This window comes from Tamandua tetradactyla, chromosome 1 (assembly GCF_023851605.1).
Source record: "Tamandua tetradactyla isolate mTamTet1 chromosome 1, mTamTet1.pri, whole genome shotgun sequence".
Taxonomy (NCBI): domain Eukaryota; kingdom Metazoa; phylum Chordata; class Mammalia; order Pilosa; family Myrmecophagidae; genus Tamandua; species Tamandua tetradactyla.
In genome coordinates, this window is record NC_135327.1 from 79,471,154 (window position 1) to 79,493,254 (window position 22,101).

Genomic DNA, 22,101 nt, shown 5'->3' on the forward strand with positions numbered 1-22,101 from the left:
CCCCACGTGGCTCTGCTCCAAGCTGACAAATTGAGCCAGACTTCCACCATCACTGTCCCGGGACTCCCATCTATTTTTATCATGTGCTATTCAAAACCTTCAGAGTCAAGGGTGAAGTTCTAAATGGCATCCAAGGCCCCTTGTTTTCTGGGCCCTTCCTGTCTCTCCAGTTGCCTCTGTTGATGTTTTCTCTCAGTCTCTCCCACTTTTCCTTGTGAACTACTTGCCTCCATGTCTCTGCTCTTCCTCTGTCCCTCCACTGTCTGGGCCTGCAGCCCCCAACACACACACACACACACACACACACATACCCCACCAGGCTAGCACCTACTGACCACGTACAAATCAGCATTGATCTCACTCTCAGAAGCCTTTCCCAAATCTTTCTAAGATATTTCGAAGTCCTCCCTAACATGCTGTACTTTCCCCATAGTTCAATTATCACACTGTCTTTATCTGTATCACCCACTACACAGGAAGTCAGATGTTAGAGGCCATATCTGTCCTTTTCATCCTTTTTCAGCACCTAGCACTCAGCCTGGAATTTAGTACTAGCATGGGTGAAAACTGGCTTGTTAAATGAATGAATAAATGGGCTCTCCCATTGCTTTGTTCCCACTGACTTGCTGAATCTACATCACAACCCTTCATTCTGTGTCCATGCCCATGGATGCTCTACCTAATGGACGCCACATACCAGCAGCTGCACTGGACTTCCTCCCACACTCCCTACATGTACCAACACCAAAGCTCCCCGCATTTCAGTAGGGAGCTCTGTTTCCAGGTCCTAGCCTCTTCTAATCTCCTCCCTTGGACTTCAGTTAACTTGGCCTTTCTGTGTGGTGCCAGTAGACATAACAAACAGAGTTTGAGAAAAATGCAACTTAGCAATAACATCCTCAGAATTTTAGTCCAACAGCATGTTCTGGGTGAATCTACACATGTAGCTGCCCAGGAAGCCAGTGTGCTGGGAGACATTTCCTGCAATACTGTGTTGGTAAAGGGGGTGCAGCAACCTCTCCTACCGTGCATTCATCATAGCAAACCAGTAGAGCCAAACCCAGTTTAGGACATCACATGGGGAAGAAATGAACAAAGCAGGTTCTGTTTAGGGGAGAAACATGAGATGCCAGCATATCATAAATCAAGTTGGAAGTAAAGAGGAGAGAGGACTTAATACATGAGAGATCTCTACAATGTCTGAAGGTTGTCAATTGAAAAGTATATTAAATCAGAGGAGAACTATGGATGTGCTATGTTGGAAAGGGGCCAGTCCATGAGCCCTCTTATCTGAAACCAAAATTTAATTGTGTGCCTTTATTTCCAGCAGAAAGAGAAAGAGAATCCATAGCTTTAATTTATTTCTAAAAGAGGTCCTCAAAATATTAAAGACCAAAGAAGAATTGAAAGTGAAAAAAAAAAAAAAATTAAAACCACTGATGTTGAGCATCAAGCAAATGTGAGGTAGGCCAGTGGCAGGATCTAGTAAGAAATTAGTATGTCCACTTGAGGAAGGGGCAAATGAAAAAACAGAAGCAAAGGGGAAATTCCAGATTGGTTATGGCACATATTTATAAGGAAGCCCCTGAGACAAGGTTTTCAGAAGAGGTATCTAATGTACATTTTGCTGAAGCCTGAGAGCTCCTCTAGCTAGGCTCTGTAATTTGCCTCAGCTGGCCTTAAATGTCTGGTTTTTCAGTATGTCACACCTTTGGTATGATATATACCTTTTGCATGATTATATATTTTCTCCTAGAAAGTCTTTAGCTGTACACAGTTGCCAGGTAGTATTGAAAAGAAAGCAGATGGCCTTAAAACCAGCGTTGATTCAGGGTGCTTTGTGTGCACCAGAATCTCAGATGTCCCTCCACGCACCACAAGAAGCAGCCAGCACAGGTGTGTGATTACCCAGTAGTAGATGTGAAACGCTTTGGCTCTCCCTGGTGGGGCGAGGGGGTGGGTATAGATGGGGGTGAAGCTGTCACTCTCTCTCCCCAAGTCTCCAAGGCCGGACCTGCTTCCAGGAGCCTGACAGAGCTGAGTATTAATTACTTGCTGAATTTCATGCCGAATAAAACCACATGTGTCTTTCAGCTGTGGTTGGAAACATTTCCACCCTGGAGATTATCTGTGAAAATTGGATGGGATTACATCACCTTGCTGCCGGTTTATGCATGTTCAGATTTCATGTCAGCGGGGAAGAGAAGGCACTTCTGGGTGGTTCTTCTGGACTTCTGCTCAGAGAGGCAACAGACAGACCGAGGCAGTGAGGCTTAGCGCAACCTGCACGTCCTGAGAACTGCGTCTGCTATCTTAGCCTGGAGTGGACCCTGCAGGCAAAAGGGAATCCAGGCAAGGTTGGTTCTTAAAAAAAGATATGTTCTCATTAGCCTGGTGGCAGCAGGAAGTGGAGAGAAAATGAGAAAAGAGTCAGGGAGAAAAGTTAGAGAGAGGGTCTTGGAATAGTGGTTTAAAGGATGGGAAGAGTTTTGAAAATATTTAGGATAAAAAATAGGTAATTGTTATTGAACTGTTACCCCGTAGCCCTGAACTTTGATAATGATTGTATAACTATCTTGCAAAAAAGGAAAGAAAAGTCAGTTGCCCATGTTTGTATGGATCTGCTTTTGGATGTTTTTTTCTGTTCCACTAAGATATATCTATATATAGATATAGATATATATATAGATATATCTCTCTATATATCTATATAGATATATCTGATAATACTATATTATCTTAGTTAATCTACCTCTAATGTAAGTCTTAATTGGATAGAGCGCAATACTTGTGGTCAATAAGAGGGAGGAGTAAGGGGTATGGGATTTATGAGTTTTTTTTTTGTTCCTTTTTCTGGAGTGATGCAAATGTTCTAAAAACGGTCAGGGTGATGAATGCACAACTATGTGATGATACTGTGGACCACTTATTGTATACTTTGGATGGATTGTACAGTATGTGAATATATTTCAACAAAATTACTTTTTTTTTTTTAAGGTAGGCAACTGTGATGATTTTTAGACGTTGGGTTGAGGGGGGAGTGAAGGAGAGGGGCTTAGATGCCTCCCCGATTTCTGGCCTCAGTGGCTGATGCTGGATGGAATCCCCTATAAACAGAGAAGGAGATTACAGGGGAGTGAGCCTTTGGGGAAAACAATGAGGCACATTTGGGCCCCTTTGGCAGTGAGGAATCTATGGGACAAATAAGGGTATAAAATCCATGGTGTGGTTAAAGATATGTGCCCTGCAAGCAAACCCACTGCCCTCCCCCTCTCTACATGGGACATGACTCCCAGGGGTGTAAACCTCCCTGGCAACATGGGACAGAAATCCTAGAATGAGCTGGGACTCAGCATCAAGAGATTGAGAAAACCTTCTGACTAAAAGATGGAAGAGGGAAATGACACAATTTAAAATGTCAGTGACTAAGAGATTTCAAACAGAGCTGAGAGGTTATCCTGGAGGTTATTCTTATGCATTATATAGATATCCCCTTTTTAGTTTATGGTGTATTAGAGTGGCTACAGGGAAGTGCCTGAAACTGTAGAGCTGTATTCCAGTAACCATGTTTCTTGAAGATGATTGTATAATGATATAGCTTTTGCAGTGTGATTGTGAAAACCTTGTGTCTGGCTGCTCCTTTTATCTACGGTATGGACAGATGAGTAAAAAATATGGGTAAGAAATAAACAAATAATGGGGGGAACAAAAGTTAAAATAAATTCAGTGGATTGAAATACTAGTGGTCAATGAAAAGGAGTGGTAAGGGATATGACATGCATGAGATTTTTCTTTTTTCTTTCTTTTGCTGGAGAGATGCAAGTTTTTAAAAAAATGATCACAGTGATGAATACACAACTGCGTGAAAATATTGTGAGCCACTGATTGTAACTGTGTCAAGAATGTTTGTATGTCAAGAATGTTTGCATATCAAGAATGTTTGTATGTTTGTTCATTGTTTATAATAAAAATATTAAAAGAAAAAAGATATGTGCCCTGGATATGTGGGTGAAAACTTCAGGTGGGGAAGACAGTTTGAGGCATCACCATCTCATACTTGGTAAAAGAAATGTGAGTGTGGGTAGGATTTCCCTGGAGTAGTGATCAAGTGAAGAGTTCATGAAAGAGACTGAGAAGAAATGTTCCTATTTGGTGAGGGTGTGTCAGATGGGGGCAGAGAGGGAGGAGGCTTGGAAGGAGTGATGACATCAGAAGGTAGCGGTGACAAAAAGCCAGGCATGTACACAGTTTCAAGATGTGAGTAGTAAAATGTATCAAATTATGCAGCAGTTCAAGGACATTTATGGGCTAAAATATTTTTTTTCACTGAGTTGTCAATAGGGAGAATGTTGCTGTTTCTCCTGGAGCCATTTCAGGTGTGTGGTGAGTGTGGGAGTGAGATTATGAAGGTTTGAATGAGAATGGGCGGTGAGAAAATTCAGAAAGGAAACTTATTCTTTTTCAGGATGCTCGATTTATGGAGAGGAGGAGGGATAGATTAAGAGCTGAAAATAGACTGTGGAGGGAATGATTCAGGGTTTTGGGTATCCTTTTTTGTTATTGTTTGTTTTGATAAGGGAGACTTAATCAAGTTGCTAAACCAAAGGAAATGAGCCTAGAGAGCAGGGTAGGTTGAATGTGAGAAGAATGCAGTAGTCACTGCGGCTCCAGGTCCTGGAAGGGGCAGAAGTGAAGAGGTAGCAGCACAGGTGACTACCTTGGCCTTTTACAGAGACAGCAACATGGGAGAGAATATGGTGTGTGGAGGCTGAGAAATTCATAACTGCGCTCCTCAATATCCTCCATGGAAGAAATTTAGGATGCAAAGGCACATTTTGTGAGGATAGGTTTAGGAAGAGCTTGAGAAAAGTTGTGGATGTTTTAAATAATTGCCTAGGCAAATAGAGATTGATCTAATCAAAGGCCAGCAGAGGAGTTGTCCATCAACGTTCTGGTGGGGAAGACCTGAGGAAACCAGAAAATGGTAATTGCAGTAATGCCCAGGGTTGTAGAATTTTCCCACTAGCTTTCACTCACTCAAGTCCAATAGTCAGCAAGGAGCCATGAACTCTAAAGGATGGTGCAAGTGTCCACATGGATATGGAATTCAACAAAGAAAAAAGCAGGACAGGAAGGGAGAGGAAGGTTGTGTCTTTTGCTAAAATCTTTAGTGGAAGTGAGGGAGGGGTAGGTGTGGAAGAGTATGGGATTTTCAAGTCAAATAAAACTGAGCTTGAGCCACAGTTCAACCACTCACTAGATGTGAGCTCTGACTAGTGGCTTGATGGCTTCTTTATTTTTGTTTTTTGTTTTTTTTTCCAGCTTTTAAAAAGGGGAATTTATTAAGTGGTAAGCTTATAGTTCTAAGGCCATGAAAATGTCCAAATTAAGGCAAGGCTATGAAAATGTCCAAATTAACGCACCAATAAGAGGTTACCTTCACTCAAGAAAGGCTGATGAGGCTCAGGGTTTCTCTCTTAGCTAGGACACATGGTGAAGTCTGCCATCTTTCTCTTCTAGCTCCTTGTTTCATGAAGCTCCCCCAGGGGGCGTTTTCCTTCTTCATTTCCAAAGGTCTCTGGTGTGTGGGCTCTTATGGCTCTAAAGCTTTTTCCAAAATGATTCCCTCTTCAAGTGCTCCAGGAAGCAACCCCACCTTGAATAAGTGGAGACACATCTCCATGGAAACCATCCATCAATGGCTTCTTGTATCTTGCCATCTGAAGGGCTGGCCAAGGCACCTTCAGCTGGGAAACCAGATGGCCAGAATGCTTCTCTCACCATCACTGGATATTGGAAGGAGTCGGCCATCTCTAGCCCCTGGTGTCTGATCAGGTTTCAGTTTCTCAGCCAGCATCCTGCATGCTATCTTGTAAAGGATGCATTGGTTGTATTTCATCTTGGAAAGCTTGAGGCAAATTAGCATGTGATTGCTGGTTGTTTTTCTGTTTCACCCAGGCAAGAAATTGAGAACTCTGCTCACTGAACATGTACCTACCTTCCTGACTTCTAGATGAGACCCTGGCAGTAACTGGGGGTACAAAGTAGAGGTGTATCCAATCCTTCCCAACTTACTTTAATGCAAACTATTAATAATACCTGCATTTGTTAGATATAATCATATCCTAACTTATAATAACAAGTAATTCATTTGTTAGAAAATGAAATATCCAGGACAAATGCAGAACTAAAAGGGATTCCAGGACAGCAGGCATGAAACAGGACTCTTTCGGGCAAATTAGAAAGTGTGGTCTCCCTAGAAGGAAGGATGATCACGTCTTGCCTGAGAGGGGAGGGATGCAATGGATGCAGTATCTTCAGGGTTGGAGAAATTATTTTTTTTCAATGGTCTCCGTGGAAATATTTGAATACCTGAAATATTTGGATAGTTAGGATTTATAACATTAAGGGAACTACAAAGGGTAATAGGAACTACCTAGTTTCTAAATCTTGTCTTTCAAATTTTATTTTCATTTGTTTTATTGTAATATAGTATGCTCACAGGAAAACATATAAAGCATATCGTTACCATTTACAAATAATAAGCAGGGAAAGAACAAACTATTTCTGCCCACAACAACAGGGGTCAACTTTGCAAGTATAATATTGAGGAAAAGTAGCCAGACAAAGGGTATATACTTGTGCTGGTTTGAGAGGATGTATGCCCCCTAGAAAAGCCATGCTTTAATCTAAATCCCATTTTGTAAAGGCAGAATAATTCCTATTCAATTCTGTATGTCTGAATCCGTAATTAGATCATCTCCCTGAAGATGTAACCCAATCAAGAGTGATTGTTAAGCTGGATTGGGAGAAATGTGTCTCCACCCATTTGGGTGGGTCTTGATAAGTTTCTGGAGTCCTATAAAAGAGGAAACATTTTGGAGAATGAAGGAAATTCAGAGAGAGCAGAGAATGCTGCAGAACCATGAAGCAGAGAGTCCACTAGCCAGCACTTTGGAAATGAAGAAGGAAAACACCTCCCAGGGAGCTTCATGAAACCAGAAGCCAAGAGAGAAAGCTAGCAGATGACTCTGTGTTCGCCATGTGCTCTTCCAGCCAAGAGAGAAACTCTGAATGTGTTCACCGTGTGCCTTCTCACTTGAGAGAGAGACCCTGAACTTCATCAGCCTTTTTTCCTGGATACCTGTGATTGGACATTTCTATAGACTTGTTTAATTGGGACATTTTCTCAGCCATAGAACTGCACACTAGCAACTTATTAAATTCCCCTTCTTAGAAGCCATTCATTTCTGGTATATTGCATTCTGGCAGCTAGCAAACTAGAACAGTACTATAAAATTTTATTTATGTAAAGCTCAAAAATAGGCAAAGATCCATAGTATTGAAAGTTTGATTAGTAGTTATCTCTAAGAAGGGGGAAGAAAAAAGGAAGGAATCTCAAGACAGAGTTCAGGTATGCTGGAAATGTATTATTTCTTCATCTGGATATTGGTTTCCTTTGTGAAAATTCACTGAGCTGTGTGCTTTTGCGTCTAGTATATATACAGCAAACATCTTAGCACCCGGCACCCAGGGAAAGACATAGATGGTGCAATTATCTTAGATACCCCCTCTGTGTTTTTCCCCAAGCGCCCCACCAAAGGTAACCATATCTTTACTTTTGTGATAATCATTGCTGCGCTTTTTCTTTAGAACTTTATGACTTTTGAATGTATCCAAATAACATATTATTTAGTTTGGTTTGCTCTTGAGCATCATATAAATGGAATCACATCACATGCATTTTATTTGACCTGATTATTTTGCTTATCATTTTTTTAATGATTCTTCCACATTGACATATAAAGTTATAGTTCATACATGCTCTCTGCTATATAGTATTCCATTGCGTGACTAGACAACAATTTATTTGGCCATTCTAATTTGATGTATGTGTGGAGTTTTTTTTTGTCACCTGCTATAGAACCTAAATGTTTTGCTAAAAGTCTCCCTGAATACATCTCTTCAGGCACATGACCCAGAATTTCTCTAGGGTATGTACCTGGGAGTAGAATTGCATGGCTATAATTATGTATTGCTAATATAAAGAGGAAGTATCTTTTCTTTTTATTGTATTTTATAATCAAAATGAGATTGAATATTTCAAATGTTGCTTTTATATGTCTTTGGAGATAACCATATTTTTTTCTTCTTAGAGGTAATAATATTCTGAATTATATGAACAGATTTCCCAATATTGACCCATCCTTGTATTGTCAGAACAATCTTTAACTCGTGGAATACTGAATTCTTTATTTAACGGACTGCTGGATTCTGTTTATTACCATTCTGTTTTGGATTGTGTTGCTTATTATGATATTCATACTATAGATATGTTTGTATTTGTGTGTACTGTGTGTGCAAGCTTTGTCAGATGCAGTCCTTACATAAAAATAACAAGTTTTCCTTTTTCGCCTATATTTTTAAGCAATGAAAGGGTCATCCCTGAGTGGAATCTGCTATAAGAAACTTCAGTTTTACAAGAATGTGATAACTGGAGAAGGCTGTGGTACAAAGTATTTAATATGCTCAAGGAATCTAGAAGTGACAAATCTGAGAAAGTGGCAACTTTTGGAAAGAAGGGTTCTTTCAATGTATTTTGAATACATTCAGAAGTCATAATGTTCATTGGATTATCTGGCCTTTAGAGGTTTGGTGGAATTTAACCATCTGAGCTTTGTCTTTTATTAAGATTGTTCTTTTATTCCTTTGACCAGGATTAAACCTCCTCCATACTCTGTTCTTCCTGGCAACACCACTGTAAACTATAAAAGCAGTAACACTGTAGGGCTGTGTTATTTGGCACGTGTGCATTATAATTTTTATATCTTACTAGCAAATTGAATCTTATACAATTTTAAACTAATCTATCTCTAGGAAATATTTTTACCTTAAAATTTGTATATTATTGGCAGAACCACAGTGGCTTTTATGGTCATTAATATGTCCTAATAAATGTTATCCGTCCTTTTGCTTTTAGTTTTTATGTCCTTAGGATTGGGATGTGCCTTGTATAAACAAACACATCCTGTAGAGTTGGATTTTTTTTTTAAATCTAGCCTGAAAACCTTGGTAATTTAACTAGACTATTTAGTCTATTTATATTTACTGTAATGTTTAATGTACCATATTTTGGATTATGGCTACTGCCTTGTTTCTTATTTTTGTTCTACCTGTAATATGCTTCTGATTTTTATTCCTTTTTTGCATATTTTGGAACTGTTTTTTAAAACTGTATGTTTTATCCAATATTAAATGTATGTTTTTGGATATTATACATTTAGTTTCTATATTTTTAGTATTTACCCTAGAAATTGTAGCAGGCACACTTAAGTTATCAACATTAAGTTTCATTAATGTATCTGTCTAACATCTTCCTGGAAAAATTAGGGTCTTAGAACACTTTAACTCAATTTACCTCCTTTGCAACTTGGATGCTGTTGTGGTCATGCATATATTAGTCCTCTCTTTCTCTCAAGACATAATTTTTATGGTTATATTCAGTCAATGATTATTAAATGTTACTCAAATATTTATTACATTCTTTGCTGTTTGTTTTTCCTGGCCTTCCAAAATTTTCACCTGGAAATTACTTTCGTTTGGTCTAAAGAACATCCTTTAGCATTTCCTTTAGTGACTATATATGTTGGTAGCAAAAACTTTTTCAGTCCTTGTTTCCCTAAAAATATGTAATCTCATTCTTGAAAGATGCCTTCCCTGGTGTAGAATTCTAAGTTAAATTGTTTTGCTTTTTTTTTTTCTTTCAGTGAAGTGAAAATTCTTCCTCACTATCTTTTTGTTTCCATTGTTCCTTTTGGGAATTTTGATGTTGTTCTAACACACTTTTGAAGATAAATTGTCTCTTATTTTGGCATAGTGTAGGCACTCCAGTAATATTTTGTTAGGTGATTGATTTAGTATTGTGAGTTAGCAATAAAGTAATAAATATTCAGGCCAAAACATATTTTAGTACGGGATTATAAAGAGACAGAAAAGCATTTCACCCAATATTTTTACCTTAAGAATGTTGCATAACTTGACAATTTAAGCTGATTCTATGGGGCTTAGGGATCGGAAAATAAAGCCCATGTCCCTGCCAAGTAAGGGTGTTTAATAGGAGACTTCCCCTAAAATATTGGGACATCAAAAGCTATAACCGAAGTATGAGTGTGAACAAGAAATAAACTCTCCCCATCCTATAACCGGGAAATGACATAAAAAAGAGAAAATTGGCACTGAGTGATAGAGGAGAAAAGACCCTGCAAAGTTGTATTTACAGGCTAGTTCTCAAGTGTATTTGATGCCCCATTTTCACATTACTTAGATGGTCCAAAAAACCCTAAATGAGAATTTGGTTTAAATAGTCATAGACTGGGTATTTCTTGGAACAAGAAAATAATAATCATCTTCAGAGGTACTTACCTTCATCCAAGCCATTACACACACATGAAAAATTATAGAGGAGGATGGTGCAATGGTGGCTCAGTGGAAGAATTCTCACCTGGCATGCCAGGGTTCAATTCCTGGAGCCTATCCATGCAAAAAAAATAATAAAAGAAAGAAAGAAAGAGAAAAAAATGTAATATAGGAAAAGTAGCAGCTCACATTTAAAAAATCACCTCACAGATGAGGAAACAAGATACTTCTATTAAGAACTAGCAGAAACATATACAGATTTGTGAAGACTTTAGGCACAGAAACAAAATAAATATTTCTGACATGTTTAATTAAAAAATATATAAGTTGAATGAGACTAAGTGTCAATGGCTGAGGGATTCCAAACAGCGTCGAGAGGTTATCCTGGAGGTTATTCCTACGCATTAAGTAGATATCACCTTGTTGTTCAAGATGTAGTGGAGAGGCTGGAGGGAACTGCCTGAAAATGTAGAGCTGTGTTCAGTAGCCTTGTTTCTTGATGATGATTGAACAATGATATAGCTTTCACTATGTGAATCTGTGAATGTGAAAACCTTGTGTCTGATGCTCCTTTTAATTTTTTATTAATTAAAAAATTAACAACAAACAAAACATTAAGATATCATTCCATTCTACATATACAATCAGTAATTCTTAATATCATCACATAGTTGCATATTCATCAATTTCTTAGAACATTTACATCGATTTAGAAAAAGACAACAGAAAAAGAAATGAAACGATAACAGAGAGAAAAAAAGATTATACATACCATACCCCTTACCCCTCGCTTTCATTTACCACTAGCATTTTTTGCATGGATAGGCTCCAGGAATTGAACCCTGGCATGCCAGGTGAGAATTCTTCCACTGAGCCACCATTGCACCATCCTCCTCTATAATTTTTCATGTGTGTGTAATGGCTTGGATGAAGGTAAGTACCTCTGAAGATGATTATTATTTTCTTGTTCCAGGAAATACCCAGTCTATGACTATTTAAACCAAATTCTCATTTAGGGTTTTTTGGACCATCTAAGTAATGTGAAAATGGGGCATCAAATACACTTGAGAACTAGCCTGTAAATACAACTTTGCAGGGTCTTTTCTCCTCTATCACTCAGTGCCAATTTTCTCTTTTTTATGTCATTTCCCGGTTATAGGATGGGGAGAGTTTATTTCTTGTTCACACTCATACTTCGGTTATAGCTTTTGATGTCCCAATATTTTAGGGGAAGTCTCCTATTAAACACCCTTACTTGGCAGGGACATGGGCTTTATTTTCCGATCCCTAAGCCCCATAGAATCAGCTTAAATTGTCAAGTTATGCAACATTCTTAAGGTAAAAATATTGGGTGAAATGCTTTTCTGTCTCTTTATAATCCCGTACTAAAATATGTTTTGGCCTGAATATTTATTACTTTATTGCTAACTCACAATACTAAATCAATCACCTAACAAAATATTACTGGAGTGCCTACACTATGCCAATACATACTGGGGATATAGTAGTGTTAAAAAATGGACTTGTATCTCAGCAATTCATCACTGTTTTGGTAATATATTTATTTATTATTATAAATATTAAATATATTTTACCCAGCTTTCTTTTTTTGTTTTCAGTGGATTGATTTGGGTGCTATGCCTGAAATATTGCCAGAGACAGAATATCTTTCTTTCAATTAACCATTACAAGAAGTGCGGTAGTAATATGTTCAGTTTTGTTTTATTCTACTAGGTGATAAATTTAGTGCCTTGAAATAAGCAGAGAACCGAGAATTGGGAAGGCTAAATGTGGGTCCCATTACACATTTCATCAAGCCCAGCCATCAGACCTTGGCTTTCCTTCTGGCTTAAATGGGTTGACAGCCTCCTCATGACAGGGTTGTCTGGGAGTGTCAACTATACACTGTATAATCTGAAAAGATGACTTTTTTCATGTCAATTTTCTTATTGCTCTTGAATTAGACAGTCACCAAGGAGTTTCACACTGTGAAAATTTATTGTTCGAGTCAAATGGTCTCTCTGAGTGGAGGGAAAGTTAAGTGTGAGAGGGAATTGTGCTTTCAGGGCTTCAGTCTCCATGTAGGTTTCTAATTAAACCAGGCTTTACTCAGGCAAGGTTTTCCCGAGTTCACAGAGCCACCCCGTTATGTCTTACCACTAAACGGACTGTAAACATCATCATGGTAGCCACGCTGAGAGTTTTCTTTTCTTTTTTTTTTTTGTATGCTGTACGGTGAGGATCGCATTTCATTCTTTTTTCCATGTGAGTATTCCATTATCACAACACCATTTGTTGAAATTTTTGTTTATTTGTTTGTTTTGGGGGGAAGTGCATGGGCTGGGAATTGAACCCGGGTCTCCCACTTGGCAGGCACAAATTCTACCACTGAACTACCCTTACACCCGCTCTGAGGAGTTATAATAATGCTGCATACTATACATTCACGAGAGCCAAAGACAAAGAAAGGCGAAGATGGGGGGTGCAGCTCTACTCCTTAAAGGTCCTATTTTCTAATACCCAGATACCTTAAAAAGAATATCTCAGCTGGATCCACTTTATCTCCCCGATGTCTGTGGTCACCAGCACTGAGGAGGCTGTAAGATAAACTGTCTAAATGACCTCTTCTGTGCTCTGATAATTAGTGAAGTGCTGCCTGAGACACATTTCTCTCCCAGGAGCTCCAAGTACCTCTGAACTATTTGGGTAAAACATAAATCAGGAAGGCCAAGACAATATTCCAAGCGTCTTCAGTGTGACTGAATTCACTGCCACATGGGTCGAGGCAAAAGCCCGTAATGTTGTCAGCTCATTTCTTTTTTCACTTCCTGTGTCCAATGATGGATTCTAGAAAGATTCAGAAAGTACCTTGTCCTTCTAGCCCAATGTGCAAGTTGCTCAGAAAACACACATCTGCAGACTAATGGAATTCACACTCTCACATGAACAAAATATTTGTTTATAAATAAAAAGAGAATTTTTCTAATAAAAGGAGGCAGATGTTAACCATCTTGAGTAATTTCAAATGGACTTGGACAAACTCAATGAATTTCAAACAGGGGATCAGAGCGCAAGCCCTGTTTTCCTTATATCCTTGAGTGTCACACTAAATCCATGTTGTGTTTTCTAAGAGATGAGAAACAGACTGCAAAATGTACTGAATGGATTTTGAGACGGGACTTTTCTCCATTGAATACAATGTCCTGCTTTGTTCGCATGCTTATGATTAGGAGTTGTTATTTATGCTAAGTACCCTTTTATTACAAAAAAAAAAACTCAGGCATACAGGGAAGCTGGTTTAGATGCTGATCATTTTACTTTCTCCTTGTGCTCTATGAATTCATCATCAAGTGCCAAGTGATGTCAAAGTGAGTAGAACTCAGGGAAAATTAAGAGAAATATTCTTAATTCCTTAACAATAAACATATATGCTTCTCAAACAGAAAAGAGAAGTACTCTTTTGAGTACCAGGCTGGTATTTAACTCTGTTTGGGAAGTTTACTCTTGCCTCAAGTAAAATGAAACTAGTAAATATTAAGTCCCAATGCAGATCAACTGATTCACAAACTGCTTTAGTGCAAAGAAGCTCAAATACTTTGACTGTTCTATTTTTTACTGAACTCTTTACTAAATCTGACCACAGCTGTCCTTGAGGCCAGATGTTAGCTGTAAAATTCAGTGAATTTAATATACCATGCAACCTCCCTGCCTTTTTTTAGATGGGATGAAGCCCACAGCATCTTAGCTTTACATATCTTCAGTCACCTTCTAAAGATACCTATTATCCTCCTGTGGCTTGGTGGTAGCTCAGATTTCCTCTAAGCTTGTGCACAATCATTTCATTTAGAAGTTATCTTCTTCTGTAGAGGTGAAAGAACCTCACAAACATACTTTTCCAAAAAGTCAACAACCTTCCCTTTTTATCACTGTTAAGCTACTCAAGCTCAGTCAGCAGTGGCCTCAGCAATTGCATTTTCCTGGAAGGCTCCAGGATCCAGATCTGGCATATGTCACAGGAAAGTGGGTAGTTTGCAGAGTGAATTCATTGTTGGGAGCCCTCCGCTCCCCACCTTCATGAGTGAATTTTCTAGTCTGTTAATTAGACTCAGGGCTGTGCACATGTCTGTCTGTAACTCTAAGGGTGAATTCCCAAAGCCTAGGGAGCAGTGATGCAATGGAAAGAGCATGGGGTTTTAGAATTGCAAAGACCTAGGTTTAAATCAAGCAACACCATTTAATTCCCTGAATGCCCATTGATTCCAGTCTAAACCATTCCACTCCTGATTTAAAGCAGTCAATTTCAAGCCAGGCTCAGGACTGCTTCAGGGTCTGCAAATGTTTGAGTGATTAAAAAGAAAGAAACATACTTAAAACTTTTTAATAAAATTGTAATTAAAAAAGCACAAATACACTCGTGTGTTATGTTCCAAAATTTGGTGTTCCCTAAGCAGCCTCATTGTTCTTATTGATTGGCCTTATTAAATGTGAAATTATAAATTAAACTTTTACTCAGAAAATGCTCTCTTAATCTGTATTATATTGGGGTCTCAGGTAACATTTCATGTGGAAAGAAAGGGCTTGCTTTTTTAAATGTTTGAAAATTATTGCCTAACAGCATGATTCCAACTCTCCTCCAAGTGTTCTTTCTCTGCCAAGGTCTTTTAGTTTTGCCCAACAACCTGTGAAATGCTTAGTTTTTAAGCACCTAATACTTAAGGTGTTTAGTTTCGGATCTCTTTTTCATCATTCCTTCTGAGGTTTGAAAAATAACTAATATATTTTCAATGAATGCCCTGGCAGGTTTGATGGACACATCTTATGGCTTGCAAAAGTCTAGGGTCAAACTTGAACTCACCTGTTCCACCAGGCAAGTGCCCCAAAATGAAGGAGTCTTATCCAGAAGAGGCCCAGGGAGATCCTCAGCCAGAGGGAAAGGTACCAGTGAAGGAAGAAGACAGCGACACAGTTGGAAACTGGAAGTTGTGCAGCAGGAATGGAAGGAAGGAGCTTGAAAAAGAGAGGCAGTGAAATACATGTAGGAAAGGAGGTAGCTAGCAAATGTGAAGGCTTCATGTGTCATGCAATGGAGTTTGGATCTGATCCAGTAAGAAAAGTGGTAAGCCAGTGTAAGGTTTTAGAAAAGCACAAGACATTTGGAAACTCCTGCAAGCGATGTGTCTTCTGTATTTAACCAATGGTAGTATATTTCCCTTTCTCAGCTCAAAGGTTGAATTTTATATATGTATAGATACATTTGGACTATATAGGATCAAATTGGTCAAAGAGAACTGTGTGGATTTTGTCAAGTCTTTGATATTTACTGGCTGTGACTTTGGCCAAGAGTCTTCTAGGATCTGGTATCTTTACTTCTAAGGCAGATTTTAGCTCACAGTAAAGGCATCCTCATTTGCACACGTTGTTCTTTAGGGACCTCGTGGTACATCGCAGTAACACCCTGGACTATTCTACAGCAGTCATCACACCTGGATGACTGGGAAATCCTTGGAAAATTGGGAATTGTTACGTTTTTGTTTGGAATAATGCCTCAAACCATTTATTAAAGATGATACAAGACGATTTAAAAGCATTCAAGAAAGAAAAGTACAAAGAACAAAGACAAAAATCACTCTGAGTCCCACCATGCAGGGATAATAATTAATTGAGAGTCCAGTTGCCCACCATGTACAAAAGCGGAGAAACTTAAGTTTTTCTTGAGTAAAGGAAAAACAATTGAAGGAAACATGAAATATTTCTGTGCCAAGCACCCTTCTAAAGTGTATGCTGTGTATGTATATCTAACACATTGAATGAAGTGGCCATGGAGAAACCGCATATCGGTCAGATATTTTTTCACCTTTTTTTTGTTCTTAGTTTTTATGCTTGGATCACTGAATAGCACTGTTTTTTAGAGCTTTATTGAGGAATAATTTGCATCCAATAAATTGTGCACATTTGAGGAGTACAATTTCATGTACTAAAAGGTGTGTATGCAGCCATGATATCATCACCACAAGAAAAGGAATATATCCACCAGTCCCAGTGTTTCATTGTGGCCCTTGGTAATTCTTTCCTCTTATCCTTGCTTCCCCCTCTCCAGGCAACCATTGATTGGCTTTTTGTTGCTGTACATTAACTTGTGATTTCTGGAGTTATACAGATGTAGAAATGGTGTCATACAATAAGCGTCCTTTTTTTTCATCTAGCTTCTTTCTCTGAGCCTGATTAATCCATGTTGCTGCATATATCAATAGTTCATTGCTGAGCAATATGCCATGTTATGGATATATCAAAATTTGATTATTGATTCACCTTTTGATTGTCATCTGGGTTGTTTCCAGTTTTTGGTTATCACAAATAAATTGCTTTGAATATTTGTATACACATATGTGCACACACTTTCATATCTCTGGAATAAGTACCTAGGAGTGGAATGCCTAAGTCATATGGCAGGTGTGTCTTTAAGTGTTTAAAAAACTGGCAAACTTTTCCAAAGTAGTATTTTACTTTTTCACTATCAGGGTGCAAGATTCCAGATGCTCCACATCATTGCCAATACTTGGTGTGATTAATCTTTTTAATTTTAGCCATTCTAATAATTGTATGGTAGTATCTCATTTGGGTTTTATTTTGCATTTCCCTAATGACTAATGATATTGAGCATCTTTTTCACATTTCTTTCCAGTAATCTTAAATAACAAGGCACAAGAGAACCTCTTTTGACTCTTTGTGATCTAACCAATCAAACTTGGAGTGAAGTGGTCTCACCTCATAGGGCAGACCTATTGTGCTTTGAATGACTTACACATTTATCCTGTTAGTTTTTTCTTTCAATTTGACAGGTGAAGCTAAAGGAAGGAAAAGAAGGGGAGAGAAACAAAGAGGCTGTTCATATGCTGTGCATATATGCAAAAGGTCATTTTCTGAGACTGGTCCTGGAAAAAATTTAATATCCATTTGTGAAAAAGAGAGAGAGAGAGAGAAAGAAGGAAAGAAAAAGAAGGGAGGAAGGGAGGAAGGGAGGAAAGGAGGTAAGAATGCCGCTGATAGCTTCAGCCGGGCCGCGCGACCGGTACACTGGGTGGGTTTGGGGCGAGCTCGCAGGGAATTAACCTGGGTAAGCTGAAGCCGGCGTCTTTCCCCTGCTGGCGGTCGCGAAGAAATCGTCACTCAGGCCAGATGCGGGTTTTAAGCCTTTATTGTTACACTCCGGAATGGGTCACCCGGGAACCCGAAGAGTGGGACCTCTGGGGTATGGAGACCCCTGGGCTCTATCGAGGACGCGGGGCTGGGCGAGCAACAGGCTTAAATATACTCGGAGGAGGGGTGGAGCTAAGTGTCTACACGTCACACTGAGGCAGCCAATCATGCAAGGTAGTAGGCAGTTGCTAGGCAGAGGGTAGAAATTAGGGGTATGGAACGAGTTGAGCATAACAGGAAGGGTTGCAGGCTTTGAGATGAGCTATGGAAATGGGCGGTCTACAACAAGAGGGGGAAGGGGGAACAGAGAGGGGGGTTACAGGTACGGAGGGCAGAGAATGAATGTAGAGAGGGAGAGAAGGATTAAAAAATTTTAAGTTTGGCTAGGCTCCAGTCCCTGAGAAATACGCCACATAAGAAAGGAAAAAAAAGAAAAGAAAAAGGAAAAGAACTTTGATCTGTATCTTGTACTTTACACAACAATGAAGTAAAAATGAATTCTGGACTTAACTATAAAATCTAAAACTAGACAACTTCTGGGAGAAAAAGAGAAAATCTTTGTGATCCTCTTGGGTTAGACAATGATTTTTTTTAGAAAAACATGATCCATAAAGACAAAACTGATAAACTGGACTTTACCAAAGAAAGAACTTCTGCTCTTTGAAAGACACTGTTTAGAGAATGAAGGTACAAGTCACACACTGGGAGAAAATATTTACAAAACACATTTCTAACAAAGGTCTTGTATCAAGACTATATGAAGAACTCTCAGAACTTAATAATTTTAAAAACCCCAATTTTCTTAAAATGGGCAAAAGATTTGATCAGACACTTCACTGAAGGAGTTATCTGAAAGCAGTCTGATTATTTGGGGTCTTGCTGAACTTTGTTTGGCAGGGCCAGATAGCACTTAATCTAGAGCTAATTATTCCCTGTGACCGAGTCATCAGAGTACTCTACTCACTGCCTCATGAATTATGAGGCCTTTTCATTCTGGCTATTGGGAACAGGAACAATTTTTGAACCTGCGTGGACCCCAGAAAATATTCCATCTCTTTCTAGACCATTCTCTCCCTGGCCTGAGGCAGTTTGTTCTCACGCTGATGTTAAGCTGTGCCCAGTGGAGTGGAGGGGGTCTCTGCAGGGATCCAGAACTGATTCTCAGTGCTGTGCCCTCTTTTCTGGTACTCTGCCTTGTGAACTCTGGAACCCTACCCACCCCCAGACTCCCATCTCCAACTCCGCAGCTCAGGGAACCACTGGGCCCCCCCGAATTCCCCACTTTTCCATGCTGAAGCCTGGAAACTCTCTCCAGGAAATCATAAAGTTCACCTCGCTTGTTATCAGACTCACAGAAATCACTGGCATTTGTTACCTGATGCCCAATGTATTGAAAATCTGTGCTTCATACAGTTTGTCCAGTTTTCTTGTTTTCGACTTTCATGTGGAGAGCAAATCCAGTTCCTGTACTCTGACTTGGCCAGAAGATGTCTCTAAATATCGTTTTTTTTTTTTTTTTTTTTAAAGAGAGAGGGAGGAAGGGAAGGAAAGACAGAGAGAAGGAAGGAAGGATGGAAGGAAGAAAGGGAAACATCTTTAAACATTTTCTTGTTTTATTGTATTTTGTTTGTTTGTTTTTTTTTTACATGGGCTGGGGCCGGGAATCGAACCGAGGTCCTCCGGCATGGCAGGCAAGCACTTTGCCCGCTGAGCCACCGCGGCCCGCCCCTCTAAATATCGTTTTTTATAGTGGTGATGCCAAATATTTAGCGAGCCAACTGGTTGACAGTTACTCAATTCTCCTGACAATCCCAAGAGATAGGTTCTGAGAGAGGTACCTGTGAGCTCTGGAAAGATACCCTGGATTGTCCGAGGTGGCAGCTGAAAGAGCTGTGATCTAAACTCTGGCATTTTAGTTCTTAGCCCCATGTGCTTAAATCATAAACTTTGCAGCCTACTTTTGTAATGCGATACCTTGTCAGCATTTCTCCCGTATCCAAATTCTGTATTTTTTTGGAACTGAGTATACCTTATTTCACAGATATTTCTTCTTATAGCTTTAATGCACCTTCAAAAGTCTATTATTCGATTTTTTATTCAATCACGTCTATCATTTTTATATCAGAATATCTTTGAAGCAAATATCTATCAAGGGAGGAATGACTTATATTCCAAGCAATGGAACCACAATTAGATGAAGCTGTGTTACATTGTGTTACTGAGATATTAAATGGCGGAAACAAACACATCAATGACTCTCAGATGGAGAGTGATTCAGAACAAATGGACACAATATGTAGAAGAATTAGGAATGCTTTAACTAATTTATTTTGTTTATAGTATCCTTTTAAAGTATGCAACAGAATGATACATGATACAAAACAAACCAAGATTAAATGAGCTCCTTTGGTACATATAAAACTTCTAAGAAATATGAAAGTATTATGTCATGATATAATTGGCAGCACTTTGTTCTTTTTTTGACTGGTATTTTAAGTAATGGTGTGCCTTAAAATCAATGGCACCTTTGATTTAATGAAATATGATGTGTTCTATCCAAGTGTTTTAAATATTTATATTTTTCCCTCTGTGTTAACCCTTATATCGCAAGCTTTCATTTTAATAATTAATTTTCAAGCACAGTATTCTATTTATTATGACTTCTAACATATGTGTTTTTAATATTGGTGTTTTGTTCCTTATTTTACGTCCTTAACTCCATACTCTCTGTTTTCAATTCATTATGTTCTTTTAACTATTCCTTTTTTGAACTCTTTCGGTTTAAAATGTGTTTTTATTGGGTTCTATAGTGGTAAGGGAATTTATTTCTTTTTCTTGGACTGGGTTCTTGCCTACAGATTAATGGCAATCTCTCTCCAAAGTACTTTCCCACTTTATTTTTTTTTAAGCACCAGCCAAATTGCCCCATATTTTTTCCACTCCTGATTCCTGACTCCTGCCTTGTCCTGTCCTGCAACTTCAGTGTGTCAGATTCCCATTAATCCTCAATGCCTATCTCAAATACAGCTTCTTAAATAAAGCTTTCCATGATTTCATGGGATTTTTAAGACCACCTTCTCTTGCAGACCCTCATAGCACCTTTTCCACCTCTTGTAGCTCCTACCAGATTCTCCTGTGAAGTTTTATTACTAAATGTACTTGTGAAATAGCTTGTATTTTTAGCATATATTCATATACCACCACTCAGGGCAAGATGTCTGCTCTGCATAATAAATACATTACAAATACTGGTTGAATTAAATTGATAAATCTAAGCTATGGAAAAACTCTGTTATATCGACAATTAATTTTGGCATAGGATTTTAAAAATTATTGAGGAGTTATTGGTGTGTTTTAGGATATTGCTCCACTAACTTTAGGGCATATCAGAATCCCCTGCATAAGATTTTTCACTTTTTTTTTCCCAATCATGAGCATTGTTTCTAGCCAAACCTACTAATTTATAATCTCTGGGAATGGTGCCCAGGAATTTGTTTTCAAAGGCTCTAGAGGGGATTTTGATGCTCGTAAAAAATAGTGTTTTAAGATGTCAGTTGATGATTTTCTTCTGAGCTCTATGTAGCTTTTGGGACTTCTTTAGATCCATTTATAACTGAGTATGTATCTATGCTGGTTTGACTCTGTTATGTGCCCCAGAAAATACTATATTCTTTTAATCCAATCTTGTGGAGACAGATGTATTGTGGGTGGCGCCTTTTGATTAGGTTGCTTCCATGGAAATGTGACCCACCCGATTCAAGGTGAGTCTTAATCTTTTACTGGAATCCTTTAAGAGAGTTCACAGAGAAAGAGAGCATTCAGAGAAAGAAAACATCTCAGGAGAAGCAAGAAGGACCCACAGTAGCTGAGAGAGCCATTTGAAACCACAATTCAGGAGAAAAGGACTAGCAAATGTCACCATGTGCCTTCACATGTGACAGAGGAACCCTGGATGCCAGGAGCCTTTCCTCAGAGTAGGTATCTCCCTCTTGGTGCCTTAATTTGGACATTTTCATGGCCTTAAAACTGTAAATTTGTAACCTCATAAATCTCCTTTGTAAAAGCCAATTCATTTCTGATATTTTGCATTTCAGCAGCTTTAGCAAACTGAAACAGTATCCTAACTAAGCAAAATGGCGAATGCACTACAATAGCCAAAATCCATTTTCCTAGGAAGGAAAAAAAGACAGGACAAATAAAATATGGGGTTACTACAAGCCATTTATTCAGAGAATCAATAAATTATAATGTAAAAATAATCTAGCCCCAATAATATTACCTTCCATGAATACAGTGCCACAAAAGAAAGTACATGATAATTATTTTGTACTCCTTCAGTATCATAAACTCCTATAAAGGAAGATGCACTGTTTCAAGTAGGAATAACTCATTTTCTGATTTTTTGGCAGCATTAGCTTTATTTTGTATAAATCGTATGGAAACATGATTTTCAGCAAGGCTAGCAAAGCTTGTATGGACAAGTTTCTA